At 54.4% G+C, this 14,752-nt stretch overlaps 1 long non-coding RNA gene across 1 annotated transcript; it reads right to left on the bottom strand.

Moving 5' to 3' along the window:
• Nucleotides 1-7,330: 7,330 nt before the first annotated feature.
• LOC111813775 lies at nt 7,331-8,894 on the bottom strand. The gene is made up of 2 exons (XR_002818949.1): nt 8,852-8,894; nt 7,331-7,497 (listed from the first exon to the last, which is right to left on the bottom strand). It is a non-coding gene; the product is annotated as an uncharacterized LOC111813775 (long non-coding RNA).
• Nucleotides 8,895-14,752: the final 5,858 nt, after the last annotated feature.

Genomic DNA, 14,752 nt, shown 5'->3' with positions numbered 1-14,752 from the left:
GTCGCCCGCCCCTGGTGAGGGCTCCCCAGCCCATGGGAGTACGCACCCTACCGCCTAATTCCTTCTGATCAGCGAGCTGGGGGCCCGGGATCGCCCCCAACCCTAGTCAGCCGGCGCGCGCACACACGCCTGCCCTTTTGCCGGGCTCACCTCTCCTGGGGCCACCGGCTTCCTCGCCCCAGCTCTGCAGGGGGCAGCAAGGCCAGGCAGCTGAGGCGGCGGGGGCGGCCCCTGCTGGTTGCGCAGGGCGATCTGCCTCTGCAGCCGCAGCACTTCCCGCTGGGACTCACGCAGCAACCGGTCAAAGTCCCGCACGTGGAGCCACTGGGGACCCTCCTGGGATAGGACCAGGAGAGGAATCAAAAGGACCTAACCCTGCCTGCCCTGCGGTCATCCCCGCCAGGGCCCGCCCTCCACCCAGCGGAGGGGCTCCGTTGCCGGGAAAGGCGCGAATCCATCCTCCCTTGCCTACATGCCTGGTAGTATGTGCGTGCTACACAGCCACATGCTCCCAGAGCCCGTGTGGAGACATTCACCCAACTCATTTACTGGGCGCTCGCAGCCTGCCTGGCACCGTGCTAAAAGCCTTGTGAACATTCCTTCACATAAGTGTGAGATCCGTGTGGATTCGTACCTCCAGACCCACTGGCACATAGCCCAAGTCAGAACAGAAACGCCCAACTCTGGGACTCATAGCTCCACCCCCACAGTTCAGCCTTTCTCCCCTCTCCCACCTGGGCCGTTGCCAGGGGAACCTACTCCCCAGCAGCCTCTACCTTCCCCCTTCATTTGCATCTCATTAACATCTCCACATCCCACAAGCCCTGCTGACAACCCTGGCCTGCACCGGGTTGAGCTGGAAGGAGAGACCCGGGACTCCGCGCACCTTGCCCACCAGGGTGAGCCTGGCCTGCAGCTCCCTGCACTCCTGCTGCAAGGCAGCGATCTGCTTGTCCTTGGCCAGCAGAGCACTGGCTGTCTCACTGAGGTCCCTGGCTCGCTGGCGGGCGAGGGCTTTCCGGCACAACTCCAAGCTGGCCCCAGGCCGGGGCAGGGGGGCACCCACCTAGCCAGAGGATGGGTAAAGCCAAAGGTCACCTGAGAGGCTGGGGCACTCCTCCGCTCCTCACCTCTTCTCAGTGGAGGAGTGAGGATAAAACTCACTTCCACCACCCCATCTGGGGTTCCAGAGGACAAGCAGCCTCACTGGGCCACCTCTTGGCTTTCCCCAATTAAGACGGAAGGGGACCTCTCATTTTGGGCCCAAAAGATGGTGCTAATTCCAGACTGCCAATGTGATGATGGGTCTTGTCCCTGCCCCCACTCCAGCTCTACACCCTGAGATGAGCTCAGCGGGAGGCTGCAGCCAGCACCAGCATGTGGTGATCCAGAATTCTGCTCCCTGCCTACCTAGGAACCTCCCCAGCCAGCCTTTCACTCCCTCCTAGGGCTCCAGCAACCTCCCACCTCCTCACTGGGCAAGTGTTTACACTTCCTACCCTCAGCTCCTGGACTCCGGCACTCCTGGGTACCAGGAGTCCACGACTCCCAAGACCCAATCCCTGAGACTCAGGCTTTGGCTCCCCTCTTCCCCGGTCATCCAGACTATCCTCACCACCCTCAAGTTGGTTTCCTGCAGTTTCCGGGCCCTCTCCTCCAGGCGCTTGGCAATGACAGCTAGCTCCGCATTCTTCCGCTTTAGCCTCCGCACCTTTTCCTCCGTCTCAGGGAAGCTGCTGTTTCTCTGACAAGGGGTCAGCCAGAATTAGAGCACATTGGGCACCAAAATGCCCAGTCCTACTGTGCAGACCTTGGGCCAGAGCCTGGGCTCGTGGTGTGGTCCTTGGCACCTCTGGGCAGGGTTTCACCCTCTCTGGATTGTGGGACTATGTCACATCCACATGACTCCCTCATGAGGATGTCTGTGGAGTGAGGAGGGTGGGCACTGGCTGTCCTGGCTGGACCTGACAGCACCCCAACTCTCCAAGCCTCACCAGCATCTGGTTTTCCTCCTTGAGGATGGCACAGCGCTGCTGCAGCTCCCCCAGGGCCCTCAACAGCTCCAGATTGGGCTGGTCCCCAAAGCCGGTATTCAGCATGGCCTGGCATAAGAAAAGACCAGGTACAGTACCTCAAGGACCAACCCCACCCAGAGTCTCCGGGGAAAGCATCTCCCCTCCACAATCCAAGGAGACATGAAGTTTCTTTCCTGCGTCCCAGGCCTTCAGAGAGGAGCTCAGGGACCCAGAAGAAGGCAGTCTGATCCTCCCAGTGGCAACTCCTCCCCACCTCCCACCTGGTGCCTCCCGACCTATCCCCTGATCCTTCCCAACCCTGTCCATCTCCTCCTCCTGAAAAATGCCAACTCAAACTCTCATCCTGACCCCTCCAGCTCCGCATAGTCCACAAACCCCCTGCCCTCCCCCAGAGTCCTGTTCCTCCCCTCCTACTGGAGACTGCTCACACCCACCCAGAACTGTCCTTGCTGGCCCAGCCCAACACCAAGCCCTCACCCTAATCTGCCTCCTCTGGACTCTGATTCCACTTAACACCTCCACACACCCCACATCCCCAGCCCCCAAGGACAGAGAGAGACTCATGGGGGAGGAGTTACAGACTGACAGATTGTCAGGCACAGATAGACAGAGAGGCAGGGCCAGAAGAAGATGGACAGGTGGAGAGGACAGACAAATGGCCAAAAAATGGAGTCCCTCAGATTCCTGTCCAGTGAAGGGAGGACAGATAGTCATAGAGACAGGCCAGGAGAGGAGAGCAGGCAGTGGGGTTGCACCTCTTGTTTTGCCTCCTGGCTGGCAGGGAGATGTAATGAGAAGCCCAGCTTGCAGACTCCAGCCCTCCCTCAGACCCCTTACCTTAGGGAAAGCCTGCACCTCCTCATCCTCTATCCTTGAGCAGTCACGTCCAGAGCTCTCTGCTTGCCGCTTCAAGCTGATAAACCCAGCCTCTGCTCCTTCAGGATCCGTGCCTACCACTGGCCCCAGATTCTGGGCTCCCTGGGGCTGGGAACTCACTTCTCTAACCTGCAGAGCTGCTGGGGTATCAGCAATGCTCGGGGCTATGTCTCCAGGTTCGCCTCCCTGGCCCGGAGTCCAGCTCTGCCAGGCAGGCAGTGCCCAGGGTTCCATGGCTCCGGGGTCCCCAGGCGGGGGGAAGGTTGTCAGTTGCTCCATGGCAGTGCCAAGAGGCCCCAGAACTCAGGCCAGGGTACATCACCCAGCCAAGTGGGGGCACTAGAGAGGGTCATTCCGGGGCAGACCCCTTCTCCTCTGAGCTCTTGGCTTCACCGAGGCTCCATCTGGGTTGGCCGAGCTCTTCCTAACCCACAAAGGAGGCTTCAAAAGGCGTAGGGACGGTCAGAGCTGGAGCCGGGGGTATGTGAGCTGTGTTTGTTCGTGGTTGTGTGTGTGCCTAAGTATGTGGAGAAGCGAGGGCGTCCCTGTGGGGGTGGGGAGGATGTGCCGAGGCCACACACAGCAGTGCTGGGGTGAGGATGTGCGTGTGTCTCTCTGCTCTGTCTGCTCCCTCAGGCCGATGCTGCCTGGTGTGTTTGGAGGGTGTCGCTGCCCTTGTGTGTGTCGAGGAGGGTGGTGCTGTATGTCACTGACTGTGCCTGCTTCTGAGTTGCCAGTTGTTTCTGTGTGTGGGTGTCTGTATTGCAGGGCTGTGGCAGTGTGTGATGCTGTCACTGGTTGTATCTGAGTGTGTTGACGTTGTGCAGCTGCATGCATCCGTGTCAGTGTGTCTGTCAGTGTCTGTGGGGCTGGTCATCCATCGTGACCCCTCAGCCAGGCTAAGGTCTTCAGGGGCTGCTGGGGGTAAGCCCCAGTGGTCTGCAATGGTCCTTTACCTCCCGCTCCTCTCTCCGTTGCTCTCACTTGCTTGCTGGGTGGCCGGGCTGGTCCTAAGGAGGCCTGGGTCGATGGGCTGCTTGCCTCATAGTCTCTCCCACTGCTAGCCTCAGCCCAGGGGACTGCAGGGGTCCCCTACAGCCCCGGAGCCCTGAGATGGTGGGTGCAGAGGAGGGCTGAGCCTCAGAATGGGGAGGGGGGAGCCTGAGAGAGCCAGCCCTCCTTTCCCCCTCCTCCTCCTCTCCCGCCTACCAATAGGAAGTCGGCTGCTGGTTTCCATGGTGATGGTGCTGGACTGGTGGGCTGGACCGGCTGGCAGGGTCGGGACAGAGGGAAGAGCAGGTTCCTCACGGGATGCCAGCTCAGGGACGCCCCTTGTCCCAAAAGCCGTACTGAGGCCAAGGGGCTGGAGACTGTCCTCTCCGCACGGGGGCGAGATGTAGACAAGAGAAGGATGACAGAGAGCCAGCCACAGAGAAGGGTAGGACTGGAAAAGATGGGATTTGAGATTAAACAAAGAAAAGTAAGAGATGAAAACAGGAAGACACAAGCAAAGAGACAGAGGTAGAAATGAACTGAGGACATTGCCCAGCTCCCTCCTGACAGACCACATTTGGGGAGCAAGATGGTTGTCCCAAGCCACCACGGGAGACTAAGTGACCTAGTGGGCTGGCTTTGTCCTGAATTGTCTGGAAGTCTGTCTTCTGTGTAGCCTTAAAGCTCTTTTGCTAGGAGCAAATGGCTTTTTGGAACAAAAAAATGTAGGCACTCCCTTACCCAGGGATCAGCTTGTACGTGTGGCAGCAGAGGCCTAGGCAGAGTCCCCAGAAAGAGAGGTATCTTTGTGAGAGGCCGCAGGACAGCCGAGCGGCAGCCCCTCTCCTGTGTCAACCTGGGATGCGGGGACCAGCTGGTCTCAGTTGAGGTCGGGGGCCCTCATGTGGCACCCTTGTGAAACAGCAGCAACAATCCTAAACCACAGAACCACTGACAGATAGTAGGCTCCACCCAGAGCCCATGAAAGGAGGGAGGGGAGGGGGTGCTCAAGGAGGGGGTACCATGTTCACTTCCTTTACATGGGGTATAATCAGTATGCATGCCACTGCATGATGTGCGTTGCTGACGTTTATGGTAGGGTATATATGCATGCCGTTATGCAAATATATATGTATGCTATGCAAATAGAATTGACACGCATTTCTTTCTGTATGTGGACGGCATTATATACATGTGTGCTGTTGTGTCTATGAATCTCATGGACACACATGGCTAGACATTTATGTGTGTCACTGCATGTCTATTTACCAATGTCTATATATAATATATATGTTTTTCTGTAGATGAATCTAGTACTGAGCTTCTAAATGACACCTCTGTCATGATATAGGTATATCAATACCCACACCTGTAATCCTAGTACTTGCAGGACCTTCCAGGCCAGCCTGGGCCACACAGAAAGACCCCAGCTCAAAAAAATAAAAACAAAAAGGTGTAGTATTTGTACATAATCTAGATAGATGCTGCCATATTTTTGTACTGTGGTGCTGGGGCCTAACCCCAGACCTTGCGCATACTAGGAAAGTGTATTACTATGGTATTACATTCCCAAGCTCTCCTTTATACCTTTTAAATCATCTCTAGATTTATCATATTTAATATAATACAGCCAGGCCTGGTGGCCCCAGCACTTGGGAGGCTGAAGCAGGAGGATTGCTGTGAGTTCAAGGCCAGCCTACGCTACATAGTGAGTTTAAGGACAGTCTGAACTGCACAGTGAGACCCTGGCTCAAAAAAAAATTAATAAACTTTAAATGCAAAGTAGATAGTTACATCGCATTTAGAGAATAATGACAAGGTGGAATAAAAGCTTGTAGATGGTAAATACAAGCATGGTTTTTCAAATATTTTTGATCAAAGGGTGGTTGAATCTAGGGATGCAGAACCCACAGATATGGGGGGTGAATATGTGAACATCATATTGATGTTCAAAGCCCCCTGGCTTTGAATTCACTGTGTAGTCCAGGCTGGCCTTCAACTCTGGATGAACCTTCTGCCTCAGCCTCCTGCGGGCTGGGTTTAGAGGCACACACCACCATACTCAACTCCATGTATCTGTTTCATATTTATCATCACTTAAAAAATGTCACTCTATGTGTATGTGTTTAGAGCCATTGTACTTATTATGAATGTCACTATGTCTTTGGAGAACTAGTGACATGTCATGTTTTACATTACATGTAGATACTGTCAAATGTGTGCACTCTCGGTGAGCATATGACCATTTGTCATTGTGTGACATGCCAGCTATATCCCATGTGTCAATGCGTGTGTATGTTGCTAGCATACATGTATAGAGCCTATATGTAATGCACATGTGTGCTGGTGCATGTGTGCTCTGTACATTAGTATCTGTGCTCTTATTTATGTACAAGAGGCTATACACACAGTATGCCATAATGGTTTTGCCCATTTTTTACACCACTGAAGACTCTCCAGCCCAGCATCTTGGTACAGGCCTCTAATTCCAGCATTCCAGAGGCTGAAGCAGGATTGTGATTTCTGGGGCCACCCTGGGCTGTAAAGTGAGACCCTGACTCAAAAAATGGGGAAAAAAAGAACCCACTCTCCCAGCCATAGATTAAAAACCAGAAGTAGCCAAGAAAAGGGGGCTGGGGAGATGGCTCAGTGGAATAAGCGCTTCAGGCCTAAGTTCAATCCCCGGTTCTGCCAAAAAAAAAAAGAAGTAGCCAAGCACCATGGTGGGTACTTACAATCCCAACACTCTGAAAGGCTGAGGCAGGAGGAGGATTGCTGAATTTGAGGCCAGCCTGGGCTACCTGGTGAGTTCAAGGCCAGTCTAAACAATGAGACCCTGTCTCAAAAATAAATACCTGGGGCCAGGGAGATGGCTCAGGAGAATAAGTGCTTCCTTGGCAAGTGCAAAGGCCTGAGTTCAATCCCCGGTTCCATAAATAAACAAACAAATAAATAAATAAATAAATGCCTAAAGTAGCTCAGGGCTGGGGATATAGCTCAGTGGCTTAAGTGCCTGCCTGGCAAACACAAGATCCTAAATTCAATCCCCGGTACCAAAAACAAATAAATACAGTAGCTCATGCAAAGGCTCTGGTTCAATCCCTCGCACCACTAAAAAACAATAAAACAAGAAGTAAGCAGCCTTTAGCGTGGGGCCGTAGACAATGAGTGGAAAGCACAGTGGACTGGAACTAGGCTCCGAGGTGGGGGCCTCATAGCTCTGCCCCTTTCTTCAGATTGCAGGAGCTTCTTTCCTCTGGCTGCAACCTGACCAGGCCTAGAGCCTCTTCGGTCCTTCTCCAAAAGCAAGTTTTCTTTCTCTCTTGGGCAAGTGAGAGGGACCCCCTCACAGCATTATGTGTCCACACCACACATTCCCACTCAGCACTCCCCAAAAAACCAGCAACAGAGTCTCAGACAAAAGAAAAGCAGAATCCATTCTTTATTAGTATCGGGGCCCCTGCCCGACACCCCAGCCCCCACTTCCCAGTGGCTGCCTATGGCTGCTGCACCAGGCCCACATGTCCAGCCCTCTCCTACCCATTCAGGACTTCAGCACAGATGCAGTTGTGAGGAACCAAGAAGGACCGCCCTGCGGGGGGACAAGGCAGGTCTTTTAGGGGTCCAAGTAGGGTGGGAACTACAAGAAGTGCTCACCTGTCTCACGTGGTTCTGAAGCGCAGGAAGGCGGTGGCGGGTGGTGGCAGCGTGGCGTGGTCTCCGAAGCCCACAGTACACTCATCCATAAAGTAGGAAACACTACACCCTCCAGTGCTGTTAGTAGTGCTTTCTACTTTATGGGTGACTGCACTGTCTGTCTGTCCGTTGTGTGTACTCTTCTGGCCACCACTCTTCCTCCTGACTCCGGCCTGGAGAGCTCCCCCCCTCTCCAGCCCTTTCTGTGTGGCTTTGTAAGACCCTTCCACTTGACCCGTGGCCCCCAGTGGGCCCGCCCTGGGCCTTGTGGGTGGTGACTCAGCATGACGCCATACTTGCCTCCTCTACCTCCCTCCCCCACTTCCTCTTTGGTTCCCTCTTCCCTTCCCCTAGGGCTCCACCCTACCAGGCCCCACTCAGGTAGAGTGCTCAGGAGGTGCTCAGGGATAGATATCCCTGGTAGATAGATATCATGGATACTCTGAAGGCCTCACCTCCACCCCTAGTTCTTCAACCTGGCAACTGACCCCAGCCCCCAGCCACACTGCCCATTGCCTGCTGTCCAGAGTCCAACTGAGGCAGTCACAGCCTTCTGGCCTCTAGGACTTCTGTCCCCAGCCTCCCCCCAGACCCAAGGATCTGATTTCCTCACTTCCTGCTGCTCCCCAAGCAGGAGCTCTGTATCTCAACAGAAACGGTAGCCATGTTGGGTGGGGGAAGTGGTGTGGCGTCTGTCGTTGGCCCAGATAACACTTTCCAGCCTTCACCCACCCTGCTCTCCACTCTCCTCCCCTGAGCCTTAGACACCCATTTTTCCTCTCGGGGCCAGGAGCCATATAATTTTTCTTTATCTATTATTTCTTTCTTCTTTTTTAATTCTGGGAATTGAAAAAGGGCTTTGTGCTTGCCACTGTGCTAACTCGCAACCCTTTTTATACTTTGAGACAAGGTCATTAAATTGCCCAGGCTAGCCTCAAACTTCCAGTCCTCCCAACTTAGTTCCCCAAGTACCCAGCATTACAGTCATGCGCCAACATACTCAGTTCTTTTTACCTTCTAATCCTACCTCTAGTGAAGGAGGAAAAAAGAATTTTAAGAAGCTGTCCCACCATGAAGGCCAGTGAGTTTGAGGGTCGTAGCACCTCTCTGCCTAGAACTCTACTAGGAAACTTTGGCACCCAAGCCGCTGACCTCCCTGCTCCCCCCCATAACCCAAGCCCCTCATGACCCCTTATGGCCCAAAGCCAAAAAGCCCTAGTTAGAGCAGGCGTAGAGGCTCAGGTCCTTACCTGATGCTGAAGGGCTGAGGGGAGCAAGCCCTGTGCTCCAGGCTCCAAAGTGGGGTGCCCTTCAGGGCGGGCAGGGCTTATAACCCTGAGACCACGTGGGCCAGATCTCAGGGCGCCCAACGGTCTTGGAGTCCGCCCCCACACCGCAGTGGAGATTAGCCACCCCTCCCCTCCCTGGGGAGGACAGACTGACAGGAAACCAGAGACAAGGCTGAGTATTGGCGGGAGCGGGGCTGAGGAGACCATTTCACATGTGCTGGGCAGGTGGCTTCCGGGACCTCAGGCTGCACCCTACCATCTCCACAGCACCAGCTCCAGGGGACAGCCCAAAAGTCTGGGACTGACTGAGGGCACTGGGGGTGACCTCTGAAAGAATAACTCCCTGACAGGGCCTTCAGTGAATGCCTAAAACAAGGAGTCCTGAGCTCCAGCGCAAGAAAGGGACATTTTCCCTGGGTCTCAACCCCACTGACCTCAGCCCAGAAAATATCCTTCTCTTCTGGACATTCAAACCAAGTCCTAGCTCCTCTAAAAGTGCTCCCCAGAGAAGCCATGAAGGAAGAGACATAGAATGGGGGTCCAGGCCAAAAGACTTCTCTGCATCAGTTGCTCAGAGCCCACCCCTCCAGCAGCCTCAGCCTCAGCCTGACTTCCTAACACAGTGTGCGTGCGTGTGTGTGTGTGTGTGCACGCGTGTGTGTGTTGGGGAGTCTCACTCAGGCCAAGTGGGCCTATTGGCACTGTGCTGGGGGTTCATATGTCTTTCAGCGGCTAGAAGGACAGGAGGGCAGGGCAGAGCTGTGGTGAGGACCAGGGTCCTCAGGCAGGTATAGGTGCCATGGGGCAAGAGGGAAAGAGGGCTTGCAGATGGGCAGAAGAAGCAGCTCTGAGGAGAGTTTCTGGCAGCCCCCGGATGTGGGCACGGGGCCCGCCCACCTGCATGTCACCCGCGCTTTCCCCATGGGGAAGGCAGGAAGCTGCCCTGCCCAGGGGCCCTGGTTGGAGAGGGGAGCAGGGTGTGGGTCTGGGCAGGGGGCTGGGGTGGGCTGAGTGTAGGCCACACATTTTCTCCAGGGTCCTCCAAGCACTTCAGCAGGCTCTGGAATCAAGAGGAATGGGCTTAAGTGAAGCTAGAAAAGATAGACAGGAGTGGATAAGAACTACTAGTGACACTTTCCCAGAAGGCCATAGGCCTCTTCTCTGGGACCCCATCTAAGCCCAGGCCCAGGCAGACTTCAGGGAACTCTCAGATTCAGTGCCCAAAAGACAACGTGGGTGTAGGGGTCAGGAGGGTCACCCCATACCCTTTCTTGCAGGAGGGAGGACATTCAACCTGGAAAACTGTACCCATTCCCAGTCCCCTAAAATAAGTCAGAGAAAGGGGAAAACATATCCTTCACCCCCTAAGATTGGAAGAAAAAGTTATGGGGAGGGCAGCCTGTAGGGCCACTGGCCAGAAATGGGCCAGTGCTCCTTTAAGAGACCCCCTCTGTCCTCAGACCTGAGTGAGGGGAAGTGACTGCGATAAGAGGATAAGAGTATCAAAGTTGTGCAGTAACCTGAGTCCCTGGTTCCCCATCTTTAGGGCCCCCCCATAGCATCTTGGCCTCCACCCCTGCTTAGGGCTCCCCACAGCCATCATTTCAGAGGTGTCCTGTCTGAGGACAAGACTGCCACAGATCAAGAGCCACGCCATGTGCATTCTGGGCCCAACTGTGCCTCCTCAGTATGTGTCCTGCAGTGAGTGAGACGTGCAATTCCAAAGGCCACTCAGCGTTCTGATAATCCACAAGCCAGCTTCTCTCCTGTCCTGAGAAGGGCAGGGGTGACACTTGTACCATGAGGGCACTTTTCCTCTGTGCCCAAAGACGTCACCAATTTGTTTTCAACAGAGAGCCTGCCACCCAGTCTCTCTTCCTGCAGAACTTCTGGGGTGAGGATATTTCTGGAGGTGCCAGGCCTTCCCCAATTCCATCTTGAGGCTGGGAGTGAAGATGGATGGAACTGAGGAGGGTCTCAGTATATGGACCCCAAATTCTCCACCCATCAGTGATTCCCTAATTGGATGGGTCTCAAGGGGAAAAGACTTAAGGTATAGGTCCCTGGAAGGGCACTTGCCTAGCATATGTGAGGCTGTAATTTTGATCCCCAAATCCTGGAGGATGGGGGAGAAGAGCAAATGAAGGGGTAGAGCCTGAGACAAGTGCACAGACAATAACGCCCTAGGAGAGTGGCTATGTGATGCCCAGGACTGCACGTACCCCTGTGATGACTGGAGATGCTAGGCTAGATGTCCTACCCTTGGGTCAGCCAGCCCGATACATACATGCGGCCTGTGTAACTGGCCAGCAGGTGTCCCAGGGAAGAACAGTAGTGAATGTGTGGACAGGCACACACATGCACGCACATGGCCTAAAAAACTCAATAGTTTTGTGGTCTCCTCTTCAGATACACAGGCTCATATAGACACACTGCCCGCGCAACCAGCTCAGACCTGCAGAGCCCTCTTAAGGAAGGCCTTCCGGATACATCTGCCTCCTCCTGGAAGACACGAGAAGCCTCACTCGGGCCAGTGCGTGAGAGGGTGAATGGAAGGATTTGGGGGTGGATTGAGAACATGGATGCCTCTGGGAGAGACTAAACCCCTGCCCCAAGCTGTCGGCTGCCTGCTGCCTGAGCTACCCCGGATGAGAGGAGCCAAGACTTTGATGGTGGCCTGTGGCTAAAGAAGGAGGTTTTGGGCTGGGGGTGTAGCTCGACTGCACAAATGTCTGCCTGGCAAGTGCAAGGTCCTGAGTTCAATTCTCAATACAGATGGGGGGGGGGAGACCACTTGGATTCTGCTGTAAAATGTCCTCTGAAGTCCTCTCTGGTTCTAACATTCTTAGTTCAAGGGTCAGTGTTCCCTGCTCAAAAGAGGCAGGGCTGGGGAGAGCTAGCAGCAGACACAAGGGTGGGAACAGCCCTTTCAGCCTTTTCCTGTTCAGAACAGTGAGGTCATTCCCCTGGGCTCACAGTCCTTCAGGCCCATCCCCACCTCAGTGACCTTGGGGACCTTTGTGTACTAGGCTGAGGCTGTTGGCAGGTGAGGGTGAGCCTGAGGAGAAAGAGGTACAAGACCTTCTCTACGTGCTCCCAGTGTGATGGGCAATGTCAGCAAGTTTTGTCAGTGTGGGTGAGGAGTTTGTAGTCAAAGCAGGGTACAAGTGTCAGGTCTGACAGGGGTGATGGGAACAGGTGGCTCCTACTGTCAGCAAACACTGAGTATGAGGTGGTGACGCAGGACACGCACACAGCCCATGACATACACCTTCTGACAAAATTATAGCAACAAGTGCACAGTAGTCTACTATGGGGTTGATGAGCCATGGCGCTGGCCAGGTGGACACAATGGCAGCTTCAGAGTCCATCAAAGAGGATGGGAAGTGCATGTAGGTGGGAGAGGATTTGGAAGAAGAAATGGGCATGGCAGAGAAACGGGGAGAAAATGGTTGCTTAAAGGTTAAAATGTATAAGGAGAGCAGATCCTGAGAGTAAAAGAAGAAAACCAAGACTTTTCCCCCAGCTGCATGGGGCCTGGAGCCCTCCCTTAGCAGGCAGGCAGAGATGGCAGTCCAGATAACCTGCCTTGTGAAGAGACAAGAAGAGAGAAGCCACAGGGCCTAACCACTCACAAACAGGAAGTCGAGGAGGCACAGAGGCCCGCCCTTCAGCGAGCCAGGGCTGGGGACAGACCTGGCCACAAAGGAGGGAAACTGAGCCCCCAGCATTGCAAAATGAGGCTGAAGCCAGTAGCAATGAGTAGTCCCAAATGTTGGGTTCCTTCCACACTTCCCTGGAGGGCCAGCCAAAGGGAAGCAGGTATCAAGAGAGGGAAGTACCTCAAAACCCCAATAGCCCACATCTCCGGCAGGGGTCATGTCAGTACCTAGGAAGGTCCCCTGGTCTCGGAGCCTTGGGAACATGAGCAGCACTACCAGGCCTGTGGGCTTTTTAGACCTTTTAGTCTTACTTGCTCTTCCCAGAGGCCTCTAAGATTAATTTTTTTTTTTTTTTTTTTGGTACTAGGGATTGAACTCAAGACCTTGCACTTGCCAGGCTGTTGCTCTCCGGCTGTACTCCATCAGAGAAGGGCCGATCCAGGGAACTCACTTTGCTCTAATGCAGGGTTCTGACTCATCTCTCCTGACAACAAAAGATCCAAAAATTCTTAAGTAGCAAAGTGAGGCAGCACCTGGCCCTGAGTCAGGAAACCAAGAAGCAAGCCCAAAGAGAGACAGAAGGCAGCTTGAGGTCACCAAGTAGCTAGCCCCTAGTCCACGGTTCTTTCCAGAGTATCTGGAAGAGGCAGATGAGCTGAGGGGAGAAGGCCACCTGACCACTGCTACAGGAGTGGTTGTGAAACTAGAAGTGTTCTCTGGGATCTCCTAGAGATACACACAAGGAAACGAAAGCCCCATCCTCACACAGTGCCTATTTAACTTGAGTAGCTGCACCTGCTCTGTTTTTAACAAAACCATAGAAAGGGAAAGGGAGAGAGGGAGAGATGGTGGCTCCCTGCCTGGGACCCAGTATGATTTCCCATCAGCCAACTCCCTACCCTCAACATCAGGACCACCAAGTGGACAAAACTGGGAGACAAGCAACTTGGGACCTAGTTCCCACGCCATGGCTATTTATAGTGTAACTTTGGGCCTCCCGGCCTGTATCTTCATCTATAAAATTAGGGAGGGACCTGTGGTGCTCAAAGATGTCCCCAAGGACAACGAGGGCCGGGGACCTTGGAGGGGAGAAGCAGCAGTACCTGTGCTCTAGAACCTGTCTGGCCACAGAGCGGCTGTGCATCTTCCCAGCTGGCTCATGGCCAGACCTCCAGAGACCTGAGAAGCCACAGTGGCTAAGGAAGAGCTCCTTAGAGGGACCAGGCTGGGAATAAAGGGTAAGGTTGTATGCCCCCTCCTGCCAGCCTGCTGCCCCTCACAGGATTCCTCACATCCCAGGAACAGCTGGGAAAAGCAGAAGGTGGGAGGTGAGAAGAAAGACTGATCTGTGAGGGAACCGCTGTGGGCTCGGTGAATCCTCCTCCTGGAGCTACCTGGGGTGCTGGGGGGGAAGGACAACAGCCTGCTCCAAGAGACTTGATAAACACAGGTGACCTGAATCTCATTTAATCATCATGCTGACCCAGTGAGGTAAATGATGGTATCCCTGTCTCAGAGATGAGGAACCGGAAGCTCAGCAAGATTAGGTTTCACCTTCCTGAAAATCGGCCAACAGTCTGCCTCTCATTTCTCTTCCCTCAACAATGCTCAAAGTATCCCCAAAAGGAAGAGGTCTTTTGGGACAATTTGGGTCTCTGTGTCTCTCCTCACAAACCCAGTCTGAGAGAAGAGTTAGAAAAAGCGGTAGGAGGGACCTGGGCAGACTTCCCAGTCCCAGACTTGTGGGTAGGGGCAGTGGAGGGGCCTAAGGGTAAGCAGAAGGTCTACAGAATGTTTCCCAGAGCCCATGGCCACCCAGCCCCTTCCTCCAGTGCCTTGGAGCCGTCAGAAGGGAACAGGTCAGCCACCACACTGGGGGGCCCAAGACAGCAGCAGCAGCAGCAGTAGTTCACAGCACTGGAGCCGTTAAAAAGTGACTCAACCAGAAAGTGTGTTTGAAGTGATGCCTGCTGGGCCCCAAAAGCCAAACCTCAAAAAGACGAAGTGAGAATGACAGGCCTGCGGGGGCTGGGCTGGGGGTGGAGGCCAGGCCTAGAGCTGGCCTGACCAAATAAGGGCAAATGCTGTGAGGCAGGCCAATGGGGTGGGAGCGCCAGACGTCATGGGGCTGTGGCTCAGAGGGGGAGGTGAAAGGCTTGGGGCCAGATGGGAGCGGAAGCCTGAGGCAAGGGCCCAGGCC

Source organism: Octodon degus, unplaced genomic scaffold (assembly GCF_000260255.1).
Source record: "Octodon degus isolate 3935 unplaced genomic scaffold, OctDeg1.0 scaffold00222, whole genome shotgun sequence".
NCBI classification, from domain to species: domain Eukaryota; kingdom Metazoa; phylum Chordata; class Mammalia; order Rodentia; family Octodontidae; genus Octodon; species Octodon degus.
The sequence above is the reverse complement of the archived record's forward strand: the minus strand, read 5'-3'. Positions and strand labels throughout refer to the sequence as shown.